The 22,111-nt window shown below is 46.1% G+C and overlaps 1 long non-coding RNA gene across 1 annotated transcript; it reads left to right on the top strand.

Moving 5' to 3' along the window:
- The first annotated feature begins 802 nt into the window (after positions 1–802).
- LOC123370840 lies at positions 803–5,562 on the top strand. Its single transcript, XR_006579590.1, has 3 exons — positions 803–1,670; positions 1,770–1,912; positions 5,082–5,562. It is a non-coding gene; the product is annotated as an uncharacterized LOC123370840 (long non-coding RNA).
- The last annotated feature ends 16,549 nt before the right edge of the window (positions 5,563–22,111 follow it).

The following is a 22,111-nucleotide window of genomic DNA, read 5'->3' as shown; positions in this document are numbered from 1 at the left end:
CAATCCCTGCTCCCAGCAACCCAGCCATTGCCTACAACCCCAGCCAGACCCCTTTCCCTGCCAGACAACACCTACCCACCTACTCCAGCACTCACCCAGGCCCAACAGCACTCTGATCCCAGACCTAACCCCCCAGTACAGACACCTTATCAGCTATGCACCTACCCTTGTCACCCCGACAGCACCCAACCCCTCAGTTACCCCAGACAATGCAGCAACCAGCACATCCAGTACCCATTGACCCTAGCACCCACCCACCTGACCTGGGCAATCCCAGACACCTTCTAGAGCTCCTCCCACCTATCACAGCACCCCTCGATCCTCAGAGATGACAAATTTTGTGCAGGTCCATGTCCCTGCCATTGCTTGAGGAAGGGTATAGCATCAAGAAGCTGACATTTGTGGTCAAATTCAAATTATATGTAAATATGCAAATTGACTCAAAATAACTTACATAAAATGTAGTGCATTGAGCTGCATGAAATGTGGTAGCTGTGCTGATGATGTCAGCAAACTAAGTCTCATTCCTTCAAAGTCCTTTTAGCTCCTTGCATTTTTGGAACATCAGATATACAGCAAGGTCAAAGTTTCAACCAAAAGCACAGAGGGAGTTTATTTATCCTTTGAAAATTGAAACAACATTGAATATACACTTGTGATGGGGTTTATAACCCATCCTGGCTCTGAAAAGGTTAATGTGGGTCTGAGACGTCAATTAACCCAACTGGCTGCACTTGAAGGATGGGCCAGGCTTAGTTAAGGATGAAGCTCAGCTGCGGAAGGAGCTGGGTGATGGCTATAAAGACAGGATGTCTGGAACAGGAGATGGATGTGGTGAGAGAAGGGCTAGCTAGTTGGTTAAGGCTTTGGCTAAGTGGAGTGAGATGGAAGAAATAACAAATAATACTGAAACCAGACTAGACAACAAGGCTAGGGAAAACACTGAGGAAGACCAGATGCAAACAGGGGAAAAGAAAAGGGTAGATTCTCTGTAACCAGAAGAAGGAGCAGCAAATAGGAGAGCAAGAAAGGGAAATGGTGAAAACTTACATGATAGTAAAATCCTAGCTAAGGACCTGAAGATAGGGGATATAAACTGCTGAGGATTGCAGAGTGGATTGGGGGGAGGGAGGGGAAGGCTGGAGATACATTAAGAGCTAAGAAACTGCCTGGTGGAGACTTGTTCTTCATTTCTTACAATCCACTAGCAAGTAGGGAAGCTCCTTCAGACAAGGGTGCTAGATAAGATAAAAATGTCAGTTACCCAAATTCCTCACAGAAACAGGGGCAGTACATGGTGTGCTAACTGAAATGGCAGAGGAGGAAATAAAGCAAGCAACAGATGAAGACAAAACTGCTAAGAGGCTAATTAGCAGAAGAGGTGTTAGCAAGCCCTCTACAGCTGTGCTGGACACATTTCAGGGAAGAATGTTACCAGATAGAGTGATTTCAGGCTATCTGACAGCATCTCACAGGAGAAAGAACACAGACTATGGGTGCTGATGATTTGGTCACATAGCAAATAATGTTGAAGGAAAAATACAGTGCAGTAATTGTGGAGATGAATGTTCATACAATTCTTGTGAGGAAAGGACAGAACAAAAAAGTTACAACTGTGGAGAAAAACACAGCTCAAGAGGAGGCACTGAGGCAAAGCAAGCCAGATGATGGTGATATCTATCTATACAAAATTACTAACTTCTCCTATGCAGAAGCTGCCAGGAGATACTTTTTCCCCAGTGGGTGGTTTGTGTTTTTCTTTTGTTAAGGTAAACTTGATATGGGGAAAGGGAACAACCAGCAACAAACAAATGGGAAGGAAGTAACAAGTGACACTGTGGTAAAAGGAGATTACGTGCTACTTACAGAGACTGACTGAAGTAATACATTCTTGCTTGTTTGAGATGTACAGGTACAGTTGCTGTAAAGTACCTACAGGCTAGCAACCTATTAGTGGAATACCTTCAAACTTTCCTGAGAGAAGGAAATATTGAAGGCTTGAAAGAATGATGGTGACTATTTTTGGCTGGAATGCCCAGAGCCTAATAGCACATGGGCAGGAATTGAAGAAAGATTATTGATGTGAAAACAAAGCCTGATATAATATGTATGCAAGAGACTTGGCTAATAGAAAAACTAAGCTATAAAATCCTGGGATATGGCATAGATAGACATGGTAGCCCCACCCTTTCCTATTTCTCTGTTTGAGCCTTCATTAAAAAGAAACTGAACTACCTTGAAGTAGCTGTTAAAAAGCTAAATATCCAGGATAATGCCATTGATACCAATATAAAACAATCCTATGTCTCTAAGAGCTTGTAGTGTTTTATAATCTAGGCAGGAAACAAGAGGCTGTGGACCTGAAAGAATTGCAGATGTCACATGCCCATTTATTGTCTGTGGTGGTAGTGGGGAACTAAGAAAAATTGGAAAATGTTTAGAGCTATTATTTAAAAAGAATAATTGATCAATATTAAATGATGGCGCACTTACCAGGCTCAGTACAGCTGATGGAAGCGTCTCATGCCTGGATCTGGAAATTTTGCTTCTAGCACCATAGCAAGTAAATGTAGCTGGGAAATTTTACAGAGAGGAGGAAATGGATAGTGACCACTTCCTGCTGTTAGGTACATTTCAAGGAGAAGGAAATACCAAAGGCAAGAACAATATCCCCACTTGAAAGCTTAAACAAAAAGCCCAAATTGGAAACACTTTTAGAACCAAAAGTGACGAATGAGCAATGTATAAATTGAGATATTGAGGAATTCTATAGTAATGTTACTAAGGGAATCATAAAGAGAGCCAGTATAGCTATTCCGAGGATACCGACTCTACTTGTATAGGAAAAGTGGCCCACAGTGAAGCAAGGAATGTGAAATGGTAATTAAGGAGAGGAATAAGGCATACAAGACAGCAAAAAAAAAAAATCCTTAAATAGTGAGGACTTATGCAATATTAAACATAAGGAAGGAAGTTGCACAAAGGACTATAAAATGGCACGAAGACAGCTGGAGAATATATTGTGGGAAAGTTCAAGATACCAATACCAGCAGAGGTGTATAAACATACTTTATTCCATTCATTTTCCTAGTAAGAGCCACATCATGCAAGCCTCATAGTTGCAGGGCATAGGAGTAATAAGTGAAAATTCTGGCTACCATATAAAAAGGCCAGTAGTGATGGGGATGAGAGAATAGAAATTAAGGAGAGGAAATGAAGATTCATTAAGAATTAAGCAGGGTGCTCTCCTCCTCCACGCCGCCGCCCCCTACAGGGCAGCCGGTGTGGGAAATCAAAAAAAGAAAAAACCTGCGGGGCGGCTGAAGTGGCAAAGCAAAAAAAAAAAAAAAAAAAAAAAAAGGGGGATGTGAGGGAATGCTGCTCCTTAGAATCTGCCGCCCCAAGCACGAGCTTGCTCAGCTGGTGCCTGGAGCAGGCCCTGGGACCCGTGCCTTAGGTACCTTTTTAATTTACTTACCAGGTGGCGGTCCGGGGCTTCGGCGGCATTTTGGCGGCTGGGGGTCCTTCAGCGCCGCGTAAGTGCTGCTGAAGCCCCGGACTGCCGCCAGGTATTCGAATCAGGCCCCACAGTTAATAAAGCCGGCCCTGGCGGTCATAGCCCGGACCCCCACACCCCTCAAGGTCACAGCTGCACTGGTTGGCAGTGCACATTATTGCTTTGTAATGTGGTGTGGTGAGGAGCTATGCATATCATGTTGCTCACAGCTCCAGTCCCAGAAGAGGGCAGGAGATGAAGGAAAAAAGCCTTTTGCTCAGAAGATACCAGGATATTTAACCTACATCTGCTCTGCCCAGGAAGAATGACTCAGGGAACCATTGCATTGGAGCTCCTCTCCATTCCCACCTCCCTGGCTTTGCCACTCAGGCAGAATTTGGCCTGGACTGTCCATGCTGTTAAGCAGCAACATCGTGCCACCATTGGCAGCTACTGCACATAAACAAAGAACCTGCTATAAAACATTACTATGGCACTAAGGAGGAAAAAAATGAGGGAATTCTCAGTCCAGTTACAACTGATCAACATAGCTAAAGCTTACATGGGGCAGGGATAGCTCTGTGGTTTGAGCCTTGGGCTGCTAAACCCAAGGTTGTGAGCTCAATGCTTGAGAGAGCCACTTAGGGAACTGGGGTAAAAATCTGTCTGGGGATTGGTCCTGCTTTGAGCAGGGGGCTGGACTAGATGACCTCCTGAGGGTCCTCTATGCCTGGTATTCTGATTTTAATTTTTACTCCATTTTATAGGCTGCAGAAATCTATTTGTGGGTTGACAGTGTAGCAAGGCCATCATTCTATCTGGGCAGAATCAGCCCCAAATGATGCACTCTCATCCTTCTGCTTAAGAAATACCACATGGCACTTTCTCTTGATTTCTGAAGGTCACCATTAATGCCAAACCAGTGCATCCCCGGCTACTCATGGAGTCTGGTCAATGCAGTATAAAAGCAGAACTCCCAGGGGTCACACATCTTCCCTACAATCTGAATCAAAACCCAGCTGAAATGCTTCAGAAACCTGATGGCAAAGGACTCAACTTTAGATGTTTCCTAAAAGCAAAGAGGATTTGAGATCAAACAGCTTCCTGGTGGGAACATTGCTTACTCAGAGATGTTAATCAAACCACTGGGTCCTTAACAAAACAGATCTAACAAATGACCCACCCAGCAAAATGTTCTGCTGTCACACCAGCCAGCAGATTTTTCTTATGTTCAAATCATAAAGGATTTAATTTTATTTTATTTAATGCTTGGGTCCTTCTAAACCAAGGCATGTTAACTTAATCTTGATTTATAGCCCCTGGGTCTGCTTGACTGCTTTGTAAACTAAACTCCTACATGCTTTTCTTGCCTTATGGCTGTATTTTCTGTCCTCTTTCCTCTCAAAGCTGTCTGATCAGCCCATTTGGTGTGTAGGCTAGTTAAAGATTAATACAGACAACACGCTGATTCAAGTCTGGAACACTCACAGGCAATAAGAAAACAGTTCTGTGAAACAAGTTCTACAAACATAATGAAAAGCCCCCATGCTCAATGATGAATTTTTTTTTTTTTTTTTTTTTTTAGTATAAATGAGGGAGGTAAAAATAATGAACAAGTGCCGTGCTGCACACCCAGAGCACATTTACTCCAGATCACGGATTACTGTTGAGAGGAAGAGTGGTCACTGAATGAGGGTCAGAAGATCTGGATTCAATACCTGGTTTTGCCACAGACTTCCCATGTGACTTTAGGCGAGTCACTTAATTTCTTATGCCTTAGGTCACCATCAGACTTGGTCCTGTCTAAGGAGATTGTAAGCTCTTTGGGGCAAGGTCCATCTTCCTATGTGAACATGCAAAACCTAGCACAATGGGTCCCCTGTGTTAGCTTGGGCCTTTATGAGCTACTGTAATGCTAGAAATAATCAGAATGGAGAGAGAAGGTGGTGGTTTTACAAGCAATAGCAAATTATATGTAACTTGACATGAGAATTTCAGCCTTTCATGTTTTGTTGTTGTTTGTTGTTCAGCCTTTCTAGAATGAAAATGTATAATGCACAGATATCTTAACTTGTTATCACCAGTAAAGTTTTCTGCTTGAGCCATGGGGACTAAGTATGTCTACATAGCAAAAATAACAAACCCTCCAAAATCTTACAGCGGCAAGTCTCACAGCCCAGATCAACTGAATTGAGCTTGTGCTATGGAACTAAAAACAGCAGTGTAGACGGTCCTGCTCAGGCTGGAGCTCGGGCTCTGAAACTCTGCGAGCGAGGAGGGACTGGGAGCCTAGGTTCCAGCTTGAGCGAGACGGATGCTCACAGGCATGAAATGTGCTCATACGACACAATAATGCATTGAAGTAGAAAGAGGCTGGGCTTCGGTTCAGGCTCCCCTACTGACTCTTGTTCAGCACAGAGCTTAACAGAAACAGAACTTTAATACATGCCCACAGCAGAGAAACTTACAAAAACAGGATGTAACCTGTAAACAGGCTTAGCAAGAATGTATATAAATATGGATTTTTGGCAAGAGATACAAGCAGATAATAAAAAGCAACAAAGAGTCCTGTGGCACCTTATAGACTAACAGAAGTATTGGAGCATGAGCTTTCGTGGGTGAATATCCACTTCATCAGATGCATGTGGTGGAAATTTCCAGAGGCAGGTATAAATATGCAAGCAAGAATCAGTCTAGAGATAACGAGGTTAGTTTAATCAGGGAGGATGAGGCCCTCTTCTAGCAGCTGAGGTGTGAACACCAAGGGAGGAGAAGCTGCTTTTGTAGTTGGCTAGCCATTCACAGTCTTTGTTTAAGCCTGATCTGATGGTTTCAAATTTGCAAATGAACTGAAGTTCAGCAGTTTCTCTTTGGAGTCTGGTCCTGAAGTTTTTTTGCTGCAGGCTGGACACCTTTAAATCTGCTATTGTGTGTCCAGGCTACCTACTAACGTGGCTACCCCTCTGATAAGCAGATAATAGATATCCCAAAATCTTGGACTACCACTGAGCACTCTAACAGCTGATCAGTCTTGGTTTCTCAGATAATTCTCTCCTTGGCTGAATATTGAGCATCCCTGAAAGCTCCCTCTAGCCAGAGTTTTCCTATTTGACTTTTTCAAGCCAATTCCCATAGCTCACCTCTAGTCCTACCCCGGGGTCTCCCACTTGGGTCCCATGAGAGAGTCAGCAATAGTCCTTCTGGGCCCCTAGAGGATCAATCCCGTCCGTACAGTACAAACGTCCCTCAGGCCAAAATCAGACTTTTAGCAAGACTCCCAAATCTTTGTAGACAACAAAACTCTAGGAACTGTCACAGACGCTCTTTGGGACTTCAAAGCACAGGGTTGGGTCAAGATCCGCATTTAATTCTCAACACTACCTGCGTGGCCTAAAGTCACAGGACCTCTCTATGCCTTAGTTTTGCACATTTGTAAAATGGGGGCTATCCAAGGTTTTCTGGCCAGAGGGGGTGTGAGTTCTCATTTCGCATAGCTTGAGTTCCTCAGATGGAGGATGCTACAGAAGTGCAAAATATTATAGTTTCATAGATCATATATTTTAGAATCTGAATGAGATCCTCTTGGCTTTTTTTCTCTCTCTCCAAATATAAATTTTAAATAGTGTGTCTGATATAACGTGGTAACAGGATCAACCTCAGACTAAGCAACATGGGAGTTCATCTTTAATCACAATACTCTTGGAAAAAGAGACCCTAGCAAGTGCTTAGTTTGGGTTTGTTTTACTCCTCTCTAACTGCCATGCTCCAACCTTCTTACACTGATGTGATTGGCAAAACTCCCACTGATCCCAAAGGAGGCAGAATCCAATCCAAGTTCATTTGTCAACCAGTTTATCTGGCAAACCCTGCTACTTCCAGGGGAGCTGGGATCACCATGTACACGCGTGAGAATGTCCATGCAGTGCAGGGAATAGCATTTGTATTGTATTGCTTGTTTGGGCTGGCCCAGGAACTGCAGATGCTACTGCAGACCTAAGTAAACAGTAGTTCTTTCTGCCTTCCACCCTCTTACAATTAGAGGCATGAATGCTCCACTCCTGGTGTGCTGAAGGAACGAAGTAATGGAAAAATCCAACAGCTCCACACATTCTCCTCCATCCTCCTGGCCAGAAGGATTGGTGGGTATGAAGCAGAAATTTGGAAAAGGGAGTGGGACTAGGGATCCCTGCTGATACTGGTTCCCAGCCCTTGTCCCAGATGCAATGAGGGACTCCCTGTCTGCACGGTCGCGTAGCCACCTACCCCTCCAGCCACAGCAGTACAGCACAATCAGTACACACTCCCCTCTCTGCATTGCACTGTGACTGCACAGAGGCCTGTCTCTGCAGATTTCACCTGTGGATCTGCTGCAAATCGTATGCTGCTTCGTAAGGTTCCAGGTTCACTTCTCTTAGTGATCCAGGGGCTGCATGGATTTTGGGCAGACAGATGCAGGGGTTTTGTGGGTGAGAAGGGAGTCATTCAACTTAGGAACCTCTCCGCAAGTGCAGGGATCTCTTTGCATCAGCTGGGGACAGGGGCGGCTCTAGACATTTCGCTGCCCCAAGCACGGCGGCACGCCGCGGGGGGCGCTCTGCTGGTTGCTGGTCCCGCGGCTTCTCTGGACTTCCCGCAGGCTCCACTGAAGCCGTGGGACCAGCGGACCCTCCGCAGGCACGCCTGTGGGAGATCCACCGGAGCCGCGGGACGCCACCCTCCCGGCGACCGGCAGAGCGCCCCCCGCGGCATGCTGCCCCAAGCACGCACTTGGCATGCTGGGGCCTGGAGCCGCCGCTGGCTGTGGAACACACCAAGCAGATTCTGCTTGGATGACAACAAGGACGTGCTTATCCAGGTTAAACACGCCCAGAGGAGAAGCTCCCCATCTAGTTTGTGCTGCCTAGATGGAACTGCCTGGATTGTTTGCAGAAGCAGGCACAGGAGGTTACAGAAGGGGCAGTCTCTTAAAGAGACAGGCACCCCAAGCAGATGCTTTAAACGCACACACTGACAGGGTGAATCAAATTTGCATCCCTTGAGACAGGGTTAGCAAAAGCAAAACTGCACAAATGCCAAAATTTTGCAGGAGATTTGCTGCTTTTCTAAAGAGACCCCGACAGCCCTCAAACAGTCCTTGGGCAGTAGCAGCGCAAATGCGAGGACTTCTCCCATTTGCTAATTTTCATCTTAAACCTCTTTGCTCAGGAAATCCAGTGCTTAGAAAATTAATTGCGGGGGGGGGGACCTGGAACTTGCCCACTGTTCAGCAACTCAAGCTCTGGAATCTCTGATGATGCTCAGGAAGAATGTCGTCAGGCTCAGGGCCGGCTCTAGGCACCAGCAAACCAAGCACCTGCTTGGGGTGGCACATTTTCAGGGCACATTCCGGCCATTTTTTTTTTATTTTTATTTTTTGCTTCAGGCGGCAAAAGCCTAGAGCCGGCCCTGGCTGCAGCAGTGCATCGTGCGTGGGGGGCACCGTGGGGCCGCTGCGGTTCGTGCTGCAGCGCCCGCACCTTGTGGCTGGGCCGGGCAGGCTCCGAGTAGGGGACACTTGGGCTGGGGGCCGCCCCGCAGCGCGTACGGAGCCGCTGGCATGTGCTGTAGGGCGGCTGCCCCCCAGCGCCGCAGCCAGGGCTGGGCGAAGTGGCCTGAGCCGCCCAGGAACTGCGGCAGGGCGGCCAGAAGTAGCAGCAGCAGCTGGGCTGGGGAGGGGGGGTGCTGCCGTGTGGGGCCCGCGTCCCGCTCTCCAGGGCTCCGCTCCCTGTGGGGCTACCCTGCCCTGGCTCCTCAGCTCCCTGCCAGGGTGGTTCCCCGGCTCTGCCCTCCCAGGTCCCGGCCGGTCTTGGAGTGGGTGCAGTCAGCACTGATGTGGGGGAGCCTAGGGCTGGGGTGGCAGAGAGTGTGGGTGGGGGTGGAGAGAAAGAGACCCCAGGGCTGGGGTGGGGGGCAGCCAAACATTTTTTTGCTTGGGGCGGCAAAAAGCCTAGAGCCGGCCCTGGTTAGGCTGCGTCGGTGGGCCAAGTGCTTTCGGCAAAGGCAGAGGATAATGTCTTGGCAAAAATATTAGAACCCTAGCCAGGTGTCCCTGTAGTAGGAAGTTGTGATATTTATGCTGCATGTCATACAAAACTAGATAGATGCATCGCCAGGAACATGTGGATGTTAGTTTTAATTTAAAAGTTTAAACAAGCAATGAGTAGCTACAGAATGGGCTCTGCTCCAAGAAAGCAATGGCTGGATTTAACGTCTTCCCTCCCCCCCGTTAATTGCATAACACTTTGGTGTGCTGCCAATCCGTCATAGTAACTCCCTTTTTATAGCCACTCATCCAAGTTATTGAGGCTTCTGATTCCCCCAAGCCAGATGTGGCCAGGGATGGATTTCAGGCATCTCCATAATTATGAGCACAATTGTCCACTTGGGCCAACTGAGAGACGGACTCTAATGTTGTTTCCTCTTGGCTGGCGCTATGTGAAGAGCCTTTCCTTATGGCAGCATGAAACCATTTTCTTCCAGCAGAAGATCTGAGTAAGAGCTTGTTCTCTCTGAACTGACTGACGTACAGTGAGGTACAGCCTTCAATGAGGGTGACATTGAACGTCACCAGAGTGTAGGTGACCGGTCTTTATTTCCTGACCTCATTCTCGTTACAAAAAGTTATGTCCCTCTTACGTGGCAAAGGTTGGTATCCGTGGACTGTAGTGAAGGTTGTTACACAGATTACAAGGCAATTGGGTCATGGTTGTTATCGGTGTAACCAGAACAAGAATGCTATGGTGAGGTTCGATGTCACTTCTCATTACATCTCTGCATAGAACGTTCTCTGGACTTTCTGCAGAGACAATAACGGGGTTACAAGAAAAGATTTTCTCCAGTGAATCTGCAACCAACTTGAGACCAGGAGCTGCCAGGTAAACGTTGAGAGGTCAGGATCCTCAGGCCTTGCTGGTTGTAGGATTATAGTGATGGGGCCAAGCACACTGCCGTCAATCATCCTCACAGTTGTCTTTTGTTACACCACACTCCATGCTCTGCCACAGACTCTTCATGTGACTGTGAACAGGTCATTTAGTGTCTCTGTGCCTCAGTTCCCCCATCTAAGGGGACTTAGCTCATGCCTATGGGCCTTGTGCTCACCCTTGGCATAGGGATGAATAAGCCTTTACTTGTGACAAATGGGTTGAATCCCTTTGTGATAGCCAGTCTACAGACCGTCCGTTTTAGATACCCATGTGGCCCCCATCACTGTAGGATCTGAGCACCTCACAATCTTTAATGTGATTAACTATCCTTCCACCATGAGGTGGGAAAGTGATATGCCCATTTCACAGTTGGGGGACTGAGGCACAGAGGCACTAAATGACCTGTTCATGGTCACATGAAGAGTCTGTGGCAGAGCACGGAATTGAGCCCAAATCCTAGCTAGTGCCTTAACCTTTGGATCAACCTTCCTCTTTAACCATGAGCTCACTATTTACTGCGTGCTTTGGACACAGCGGTCATACATTTCCCTGAGGTTCAAGCACCACCTATACAAAGCTGCAAGAAAACTAAACCCAACCCCGTTCTTATAGGGATTTTGCCCCTCAAAGTTCGGGAGTTCAGGGATGCCTCAGATGTTATACAGCATCAGGCCCCTCTGGGGTTAGTGTGGTCTGGCTGCCTGCTCTAGACCTTCTACTGATCTTGCTCCAGCCATCTTAGTACAGAGTTTTCTCTTAAAGGGGCAGTGTGCTTTGACTGTGGCCAGCGCAAATTTTTTACTCCCTTATGTCTCTGATGGGAACACTTCTTTTCTTTTACTGTACATCATTTCTGCTGACCTTTTAAAGGGGCAATGTCATCTTAGATTTAAAGGGACAGTGAGACTAGAAATGTTTCCACAATTAAAAATACAACGAAAACTGTTTTTCTTAAATGAACTCTCCACTTCAGTGTTTGAAACCCAACCTTTGCAACACTGAGACTCTGCAAATGAAATAGACTATAAACATAAGTGAAACTGACAACCGATTTTCATTGCCTAAGAGAAGATCAATGTGAAGTCTACCTATATACTTATATGCCTGCCATCAGCGTAATAGGTGAGTGTCTAAATAGTGACAGGTGAATTGAGACTTCTAAAATTATTGCACTTGTAATCATCTAAAGTGGTGTTAAGATGGAGGAATATGTTTATTTTCAACATGTGCTTTTTAAGTTGACTGTGCCTCTTTACCTCTCATGCTGCCTTCAGTAATAACAGTAACGTTTTGAAGCACTGCCACCTGGTGGCATTGCAAAGATACTATCTGACACTGTCCCGCTGCAAGTGCAACATCTCTGAATCTAATTGTGATTGACCCATTGACAGTCAATGGGACAAATTCTGTCCTGAGTTATACAAGCTATGCAAGCTGACTGGCAGGACATCAGCGGCACTGCATGTGTGTGAGTGAGAGCAGAGGGTGGCTCTGTGAGTTTAAGCTGAGCCAGGCTTATTTAAAGCCTGTTAAATTCTAGGGTGAAATCCTATTGACCTCAATGGGAGTTTTGTTGTTGACATCAGTGGGGCCATGATTTCACCGCTAGGTTGGAAAATGCCTTCACAAACAGATGAAATAAAGTATTAATTATCAGCATATTTTTTTGCTGGCCATATTGTGGATATTTCATTTCAGGCTGGCGTTCTCCCACAGAAGCCCCTTTCATAGCAGTTCAGCTTGATCAGACCTAACAATCAATCTTTCTCTTGGCTTTGGCATTTGTTTTCCTGAAAGCCACTAGAAATGGTGTTGAGAATGGCTTAGTCAGTGCTTTCTGACAGGGTGCAAAGTAATCAGTTCAGACAGCTCTGATGCTTCGTGGAGCTTGCCAACTCCTGTTTCATTTTTAATCAAAAGTTTCAGGGTCTTGCTATCCCTGTCATACCAGGTGCTCTCTTGGCCTAGCCTAATTCAGCTGTATGTGTGTCAGTGTTTGTGTGAGCAGGAAGCTTATAGCATGAGCCAAATGTTTTTCAAGCTTCTGTGGGCCTCCGAGCAAGGAAGGGGAAAGCTGCAGAGAGGTGGGGCAGCATGTCCTTTTAAGAGGACAAAAAAACGGATGATTGGATATTCTCCTCCCTGCCCCTCCTCCACCTGCTCAACCCCAGTTTTTGGCAAACTAACTTTCAGATATGCCAGACTGACAACGCTCCCCTTTCCCTCAGAACAGGGCAATCAGGAACAGTGCAAGCTATTCAAAAATTGTTCCTGTAAAATATAAGCCACCTCATGATATGAGGTTGACGGATTTCCACTCCCTATGGCTAAATGCAGTGCCTTGCATGGTGTCAAGTATCACGTGTGACTTCTCTTTTGGTTACCATCATGTTCTGGGTTAATCCAATATACGCAGAACCTTGAGAATAAATGTGTCCCTCTATCCAGAAGTGATACAATTTGTACAATTACACTCCACTAGGGCCCGATCCTGCTAGGGGCTGAGCATCTTTTGGAAGTTGCTGAGTACCCTCGACTACCCTGGACTTCAATAGAAGCTGAGGGTGCTCAGCACTTTGTAAGACTGGGCTGAAGTCACCCCTTCAAATAGAATCCTACGTTCAGTTGTGCACGACAGAATGATCTGATTTCACCAGCAATCTACTGCTGTTGTTTAAATGGCTGTGCGGGCTTTTGGTGGTGGTATTATTATATTTATTTATTTGTATTGCTGTAGTGCCTAGGGACCACAATCATAGAGCAGTACCTCATTGGGATAGGCACTCTGCAAACAGATCTAAAACAGGGCCCTTGTCCCAAGGTGCTCAGAGGGCCCGTCTAGATGAACCGTTGGTGTGGGGGTGTAAATCTACAGGGCAGTAAGTAGTGTGCTGTGCATGAACTGTCCATGTGGACCCTGCTACCCCACGCTAAAAGATCCTTGGTGCACTTGGATCTACTCTGCTATTGAAACTGGAGTAGGTCAGGGAACATTTAGTGCATGGTGGTAGGGTCCACACAGTCAGTTATTGCACAGTGCCCTAGTGTGCTGCAACTTTACAGCCCAGCGTCTGTGCACTAACTGTTCTTCTAGACAAGCTCTGAGTAGGAGATGAGACAACAACGAAGGGACAGAACAAACCGAGGGAGTACAAGGAAGCAATGACCATGCCGTTAAGCATGCCAAGCAGCGCTCACAGAACATCACTTGCCTAACCGCCATCCACGTAGAGGCTGCTGGCTTCCTACTTGGCTCTTTGTAGCTTTTCTTTTGCTGGACTGGTTCTCAGCAAACCCAGAAGTGTTGCTGCTGGTCTGTTAAATCTCTCTGTCTGCACCCTACCCAAGAAGACCAGTTTTTGGTTTCATTGGACCGTGGATCAGGCCACAAGCCTTTAACTCCGAATATTTAACTGGAAAGCAACAATCATGTTTTCCTTTCATCAGATGTGATGCCAGACGTAAAGGCCTTTCCAAATGGTTTGTATAGGGATTTCCTTGTTTACTAGCTTTACTCTAAAGCAGCGTTTCCCAAACTTGTTCCGCCGCTTGTGTAGGGAAAGCCCCTGGCGGGCCGGGCTGGTTTGTCTACCTGCCGCGTCCGCAGGTCTGGCCGATGGCGGCTCCCACTGGCTGCGGTTCGCTGCTCCAGGCCAATGGGAGCTGCTGGAAGCGGCGCAGGCTGAGGGACGTACTGGCTGCCACTTCCAGCAGCTCCCATTGGCCTGGAGCAGCGAACTGCGGCCAGTGGGAGCTGCGATCGGCCGGACCTGCGGACGTGGCAGGTAAACAAACCAGCCTGGCTCGCCAGGGGCTTTCCCTACACAAGTGACATCCCAAGTTTGGGAAACGCTGCTCTAAAGGATCTTTTCAGAGCTTACCTGTTTGTGAAAAGTTCCTTCATCTAAATCTTTTCCCCGCTTTTGTGTCAGCTGGAGAGGGTCCCAAACCAAATCCTGGATCCTAATGCACCCAAACTTTGAGTTGTTTGCAGTCCGGATCAAAATATTGTGCTTAGGCCCATCTTTCATTTCACCCCTCTTCTCCAGCAATCCCAGTTAAAATGCAAACAACTTCCCTTGTTAATGTTACAAGTTTGATAGATACTTGGGGCAGATTGTTTTAAGAAACTATTTTTTTGAAAATTTGCAGTCTGTGCACAAAAAATACATATACAATTGTAACTGAAAAAATGCACATGAAGTTACTGCAGCTGGGCATACAAATCTAGCTAAACACCATTTGTGTGTGCAATTATGGATACGCAAATGCGTAGCTGTGTGTGGACCCAAGCTTTTTTCAAAAATCTGTCTCTACCTGTTTTGTCTTAAACCTACCCTGTGCTCTTAGACTTATGTAGTGCAGCTCTCTAGACCATCTTTTAAGACTTCCCCATCCTTTCGTTACTTACTCCAGGTATTTAAAGCAATAGTGCCTCCATTAATAAAAGCAGAAACCCCACCATTACCTCTATGGTCCCATTACTATGAACAGTAGCTTTGACGAGATAAGATGCAGCTCTATCTTTGCTCACGACTGTTCATGCTGTGGAAGCAATACAAAGCAAAGGCTCAAAAGACCCGGCATATATGAGCAATGCTGCCATTATGATGACTCAGTTCCTTGAAGATGCTTATAAAAAAAGGAACAGCAGCACAAAATTGGCTTTTCAAAGAGAAAAGTTCCATCTCTAGAATGAAGATTGTGACAGCAGTGAAACAGTCCATGGGAGAAAAGGACTGTTACTGGGGATCTACAACAAACATCTGACCTGTCTCCTGTGCTGAGCAGAAGATGTGAGAACAAAGTCAAATGAGCCTCTGACCGGCGTGAACAGCCTTTGACAGATGGTCGTATCCCCTGTGAAGGAGAAGCGATCTCTGACCAGGAAGCCCAGTGGGTGTTGCAGCCAACACTTCAATATTGATAAGACTAAAATAGGATGTGCTTGCTCAAAAACCTGTAATAAAAATTGGCGTGGACTTTTTGTTTTAATACTTTAGTGCCATGGTACAAAGGAATTGCTTGGCTTTGCTGAACAGGTCATTTTAGGACGAGCTTCTTTGCAATCTCTATTTGCGTTCAGGGGCACCACAAGGACGGAGCGGACAGGGTGAAGCCTCCTTGCCTGTTCCCAGCACATCTGGTAAAATTTTGTCCCCTGGTTGTTGGTGGTGGTGCTGCTGCTGTTGTGGCCTCAGAGGCAATATGGTGCAGAGCTGGTGGGTCTTCTCGCCCTACCCATAGAGAATAGCAGGGGCAGAGAAGCTCAGGCTGCTACCACTGTCAGCTGGTGGGGGCAGCACTGTGCTGCAGGGGGCATGCCAAGGACTCTAAGCTGGCTCAGGGGGTGGAGGGGATGCTGAGGAGCTGACCCTGGGGGTGCTGGTTCCTGGGAGGGAGCTGTAGTGGTTTGGCGACTGGCATTGCTGCTGCCAGGCCTTTTTTTAACTGTGCAGCCTGCACAGGAACCTGAACTGCAGTACTGTCTCCTAGGAACAGCTGCGGCCCAGGGGCCAGGCGGGCTCAGTCCCTGCCAGAGTGAAGGGTCCAGCCCAGCCACCAGGGGGTGCTAGCATGGAGTGGAGGAACAGTGTAGAAAAGCACCATCCCTGTCCACCAATTCAACTTTGTGGCTCAGGACCTGATCTAGTAAAGCCTGTCCTCCGCCCCCACCTTGACCCTCCCCTCCCCAGAATGTCTGCCCCAATTGTCTCCCTCTGCAGCTGATACTATTTGGTTTAACAAAAAAACCCAAAAAACCTCCCCTGCCTTTTACTGTATTTCAATAGGCAAAATGAACTGGCTGCTTGAAAGGATGTTCTGGAGTGACGGATTGATCTGGCTTTCTAGAAGAGCCTGTAGAGTCTCCATCTTTGTGTTTGCTGGAATACAATTACATGGCTTGAAATCTCATTAATCTAATCAGAACTCTGCTTCCTCCCATACCATTTTAGAATTCATTTCTATGATTGCTTCCTTACTCCTATCATGCTTTCCTCCTTCCTCCCCCATGTTCATTATCCAGGATGTTTTTCTTGACGTATTTGTACAAAATGTTTTAGTCACTATTTTCTCTTACCACCTTCTGTTTCTTTTTTTTTCCTTTCCCCTTTTCCCCCTGGAGAGTTAGTTACAGCTTGCAGTACAGAGCTTTTCCTCATTTTAGTACTTGGGGAAACTTTCTGGGAGTTGTTTAGCTCTTTCTAAGTTGGCAGCCTCATTTTGTCTAGCAGTTCATTGCACTTTCTCTGTGTTTAGCATATTCCCAATAGTTCTGTGTTCTGCACCTCCTTTCATCAGCAACCATCAAGTAATCTTTTCTTTTTGCAAGTTTTTCTGTTTAGCTCTATGGGAGATGTTGTGGCATTTCATTAGTTGGCACTTTGTTTCTTCAAACCAATTTCTCCATTTGAGACATGGGACATTATTTATTCAGCAAATTAATATCAAAACTATTCCATTTGTTTGTCTTTTCATCATTGGCCCCTTCAGAACAGGCTTCTCTGATTTGCTCAGCGCCACTGCAGGGTTATAGTTTGGAAATTCTGACAGTATTTTACAGATCAGGCAGGCACGATTAGACTCCATGGGTCAATTCAGACCAGGCATAAGCAAGTGCAACTCCACTCATTTCAAATAAGGAGGTCCGAAAGTGTAGGGAAAAGTGAGAACTGCCAAAAGCCAAGCAGAGTTGGACCTTGCAAAGGAAATTTAAAACCAATAGTAAAAGGTTCGATAGCCGTATAAATAAAAGAAAAACAAGGAAAGAAGTGGGCCCACTAAACACTGAGGATGGGGGTGGAAATTAAAGATAATCTAGCCACGACCCAAAACCTAAACGAATACTTTGCCTCAGTTTTTAATAAGGGTATTAAGGACTTTAGGGGTAGTGGCAAGGTGACTAATGGAAATGAGGATATGGAAGTAGAAATTACCATAGCTGAGGTGGAAGTCAAACTCAAACAGTTTAATGGGACTAAATCGGAGGGCATGGATAATCTCCATCCAAGAATATTAAAGGAACTGGCACATGCAATTGCAAGTCCAATAGCAAGGATTTTTAATGACTCGACTCCATAAACTTGGGGGTTGTACCCTGCGACTAGAGAATTGCTAATCTAATCCCTATTTTAAGGGGCGGGGGGAGTGATCTGGAAAACTACAGGCCTGTTAGTTTGACCTCCTACTGTATGCAAGGTCTTACAAAAAGATTTGAAAGAGAAAGTAGTTACAGACGTAGAGGTAAATTGTAATTGAGATAAAGTACAACATGGTTTTACAAAAGGTAGATTGTGCCAGACCAACCTTTGAGAAAATCAGATTTTTTTTTTGACAAAGGAAATGCAGTAGAACTAATCTACCTGGATTTCAATAAGGCATGTTAATACAGTTCCACATATGAAATTATTAGTTAATTTGGAGAAAATGGGGATTAATATGAGAACTGAAAGGTGGATAAAGAACTGGTTAATGGGGAGTCTACACTTGGTCATACTGAAAGGTGAACTGTCAGGCTGGAAGGAGGTTACTAATGAATTTTCTCAGGGATCAGTCATGGGACCACTCTTATTCAACACACTTGGCACAGAAAGTGAGAGCACACTAATAAAATTTGCGGATGAAACAAAGTTGGGAGGTATTGCCGATATGGAGGAGAACGAGAATATCATACAAGAAGAACTGGATGACCTTGAAAACTGGAGCAATAGAAATGGGATGAAATTTAATAGTATAAAGTGCAAAGGACTTAAATTTAGGGACTAGCAACAAGAATTTTTGCTGTAAAGTGGAAACTCATCAGTTGGAAGCAACAGAGGAGGAGAAAGACCTGGACGTATTTGTTAATCAGAGGATGACTATGGACTGCCAATGTGATGCAGCCATGAAAGAAAGCTAATGCATTCCTAGGATACTTCAGGCAAGGCATTTCCGGTACTGATAGGAATGTATTAGTACAATTATACAGGGCACTGGTGAGACCTCATCTGGAATAGTGTGTGCAGTTCTGGTCTCCCATATTTAAGAAAAAATAATTCTAACTGGAACTAGGATGATCAGAAGAATGGAAAACCTACCTTATGAGAGGAGACTCAAAGAGCTTGGCTTGTTTAGCCTAACCAAAAAAGGCTGAGGGGAGATATGATTGCTCTCTATAAATACATCAGAAGGAGAGGAGTTATTTACATTAAGGGACAAGGACAAATGGATTTAAACTGGCCATCAACAAGTTTAGACTTGACATTAGATGAAGGTTTTTAACCATCAGAGGAGTGAAGCTCTGGAACAGCCTTCCAAGGGGAGTAGTGGGGGCAAAAACCCCTAACTGGTTTCAAGACTGAGTTTGCTAAATTTATGGAGGGGATGGCATGATGAGACAGGCCACATGCTATTGTAGGCAATCTGTGACTGCTAGCAGCAAATATCTCCAGTGGCTGGAGATGGGACACTGGATGGGGAGGGCTCTGAGTTACTACAGAGAATTCTTTTCCAGGTATCTGGCTGGTGGGTATTACTGACCTGCTCAGGGTCCAACTGACCACCATATTTGGGGTCGAGAAGGAATTTCCCCCCAGGTCAGATTGGCAGAGACCATAGGTTTTTTGCCTTTCTCTGCAGCATGGGACACTTACAAGTTTAAACTAGAGTCAATTGTAGTCTGTGTAACTTGAAGTCTTTAAACCATGATTTGAGGACTTCAGTAACTCAGAGGTTAGGGATCTACTACAGGAGTGGGTGGGTGAGGTTCTGTGGCTTGCAACATGCAGGAGGTCAGACTAGATGATCACAATGGTCCTGTCTGGCCTTAAAGTCTGAGACAGAGCTGTTTGCCAGGGTTTCTGATGGGATATGCTAGCTTTGTGCTATACTCTTCTTTACTTTTGCAAGCTAATCTCCTCATTCCAAGCATATATGCTTCTAAGTGTATTAGAGTAGGATACAGCATCCCGAGTCTGTCAACTGATTTCTCTCCTAACAAGGAAATATCCAAAATGTAGGGCCAAATTCAGAAATAGTAAAACAAACAAACAAACAAAAAGTACAAATCCATTGATTCAAAATTTCATCCACTGCATTTGGACTGCATGTTTCCTGCTATTGTTTGGTCTACTAGCCTCATCCAGACATAGAATCTAACAATTCCAGGTACTAACTTCTAATGGTTCCAGGTATATATTTATCCCTACTTTTCGCTCTCATTCTCTGGTCCTTTCAGAACAATCTGTCCCCCAATATTCTGAAACCCTCCAACTTCTGAGGGGCAAAATTAGGTATGTTATTTCCCCGGTATGCTGCCTTTTGTCTCCTACAATTTCTGTTCTTTCTCTATCCCTGGATCACTCCCTGGTACTCTAGCCATTGATTGCTATTGCCCAAGTTGCCCTGTCTCTGTTATCAGACAGCAGGTCTAAGACTATGGATGTTCTCAGTGGGAGCAAAGAAGAGTAAATGAGGCAGCTACTTGAATAGATCCCATGGGTGGTTGCAGCAGGAGCCACTGTGGAAGCAGAGAGGAAAACCCACAGGACACCAGCTTAAAAGAAGTCACTTGTGAGCATTTCCAGCATCAGCTCTGGTAGCATGGCTTGTCCCTGCAGAAGGGGCCATTATACTAACTCACGGTAACCATCTCAAGATCTCCCCACTCCCCAGTGCTCCAGCCCACTGCATTTATAATTTCTTCACCTGCTGCTGCTCCTCCCCCAAGCTGTCTGGCCAATTGGAAAGCAGGGGAGGAGAGAGGGTGGGACTTCAATTGCCTTAGTTTATTCTGGCTGCTGGGGCTGCAGGCCTGGTGGTTCTGGCAACCAGAATCCAGTGCCTTTTCAAATGTCCTGGGTAAATCAGTTCAGTTGGTGGGTCAGTATTCAAACTCTATTGCAGCTTGTAGCACACAGTAATCAGAGGCAGCATGGTGCATGAAAAGCTTGAAATCCTTATGCTGCTTTGTTTGGGGCTGGGTGCCAAATTGTGGCTTAGCTGGCATGCTCTTTCCGACAGGGTTATCTCTCTGAGGAAGTGTCTGCAATGTCGACCGTGTCATGTAGTGCACTCCTATAGCAGACCCATCTGCCTGGCAGCAGCCCAAGTACTGAAAAGAATCCACTTGCCCCAGCAGCTCTTCTGGTTTGGTCTATTTAAAGTTTTTCCTTCTGTTCTCGTATCTTTATTCCAAACATATCCAGACCGTTCTGCTTGTCTGCTTTGGTTCTGCTTGGCGCAGATCTCCAAAAGGTCGCTAGCGAGATGCATTTCTCACCACATCTGAAATGTGGTTAATTAAAATGAACGTTTCTTGCCTCACTCCCTCACGCTGGCAGGGGCCCAGAGTGCTAGGCTGGCAATTGATGTCAGACAGCAATTTGAAAAGTGGGGGTGGGGAAGGAACTGACCCTTGCAATAGGCCAGATCCTCAGCTGGTGTAAACTGACATAGCTCTAGTGATCCCTGTTGTCAGAGTGGTACCGGTGTGGTGCTCTGCTCTCTCCAATCTTGATATCACTCGGCTGCGTGCGTGTGTTCCCTCTGTGTGCTGCCCCAGCTCTGCGCAGATAGCTGACACAGCAGACCCGACGAGAACCCCCAATAACCACAGAGTCCAGTAAGATGCAAAGCCATGTCGGCTAGGTTTATTGCGATCTTGGACACCCTTGCAGGGTCCCCGTAGATTACTTAGTCTACCGGGCGTACTGCGACAGAGTGCCTCTTGGCAATGGACCCGGCTCAGTCAGTGGCAGGACTTTCCACTGCCCCCTCGGCCGGACAAAGACACCGCCCCAGGGATGCATTCTTATACACAGGTACAAACAAGTTACACATCACACCTGACGTATTGAGGTGCAACCCCTCTACGCAGCAAGGTTCAACCTCTCTACATATTAAGGTGCCGCCCCTCACCTTGTACATGTTGGTTCGATCAAAACAACTCTATCCATCATTTTACCCTTTTGCCCCTGTCATTGGGATGGGTCGGCCTGTCCTTTTATTATCTATGGAATGTTTCAGTATAGTGTATTCTAGTGCTCAGGAGAAGCCTAGCACTGGCTGTCCTGCCAGCCACTTGCTGATGCACACGTCCCCTTCAGCTGCCACCTGCTTTTCTACTGTGACCTCTGCAGGTCAGTCTCTTGAGGTTCCACCCAGCTCTTAGTGATTTCCAGCTCTTAGTGGGGGAACTTGATTGCTGAAGCAGGCTGGGCATAAATGCTGTCCCACAATAGGTGAGTTCAGCTCTAGTGATCACTTAACAAAACAAAAGACTCCCAATTGAGTCTTTGTTAGCTCTATCTTTGACCAAAGATAATTCCCTCTGTCTGGGGAGGATCAGGTTAAACTATGCCCAGAACTCTTAGGCAGATCCCACACCTCCCTGCAGGGACATCTGTCCCCACCCCCCTACTTTCACAGGGGTCTGGCATCCAAGTCCCCTGCTTCATGCATTCAGTTCAGTTGAGGGTGACCCCCCTCAATCAGGACAGGCTAAGCACAATTTGGCTGCCCTTTACTCATACAATAAGGATAACATTTCATTACCCTTTGTAGGGATGCAGACTCACCCCTGCGGCCTCCTACGGTCTCTCAGGGAATTAGCTCATTTTCCAGCCAGGAGCACCCGCTGCAGGCCAGTGATCCGCCTTACCACTGTCCC

This window comes from Mauremys mutica, chromosome 5, assembly GCF_020497125.1.
Source record: "Mauremys mutica isolate MM-2020 ecotype Southern chromosome 5, ASM2049712v1, whole genome shotgun sequence".
NCBI lineage: Eukaryota > Metazoa > Chordata > Testudines > Geoemydidae > Mauremys > Mauremys mutica.
This window is presented reverse-complemented; position numbering and strand designations above follow the sequence as displayed.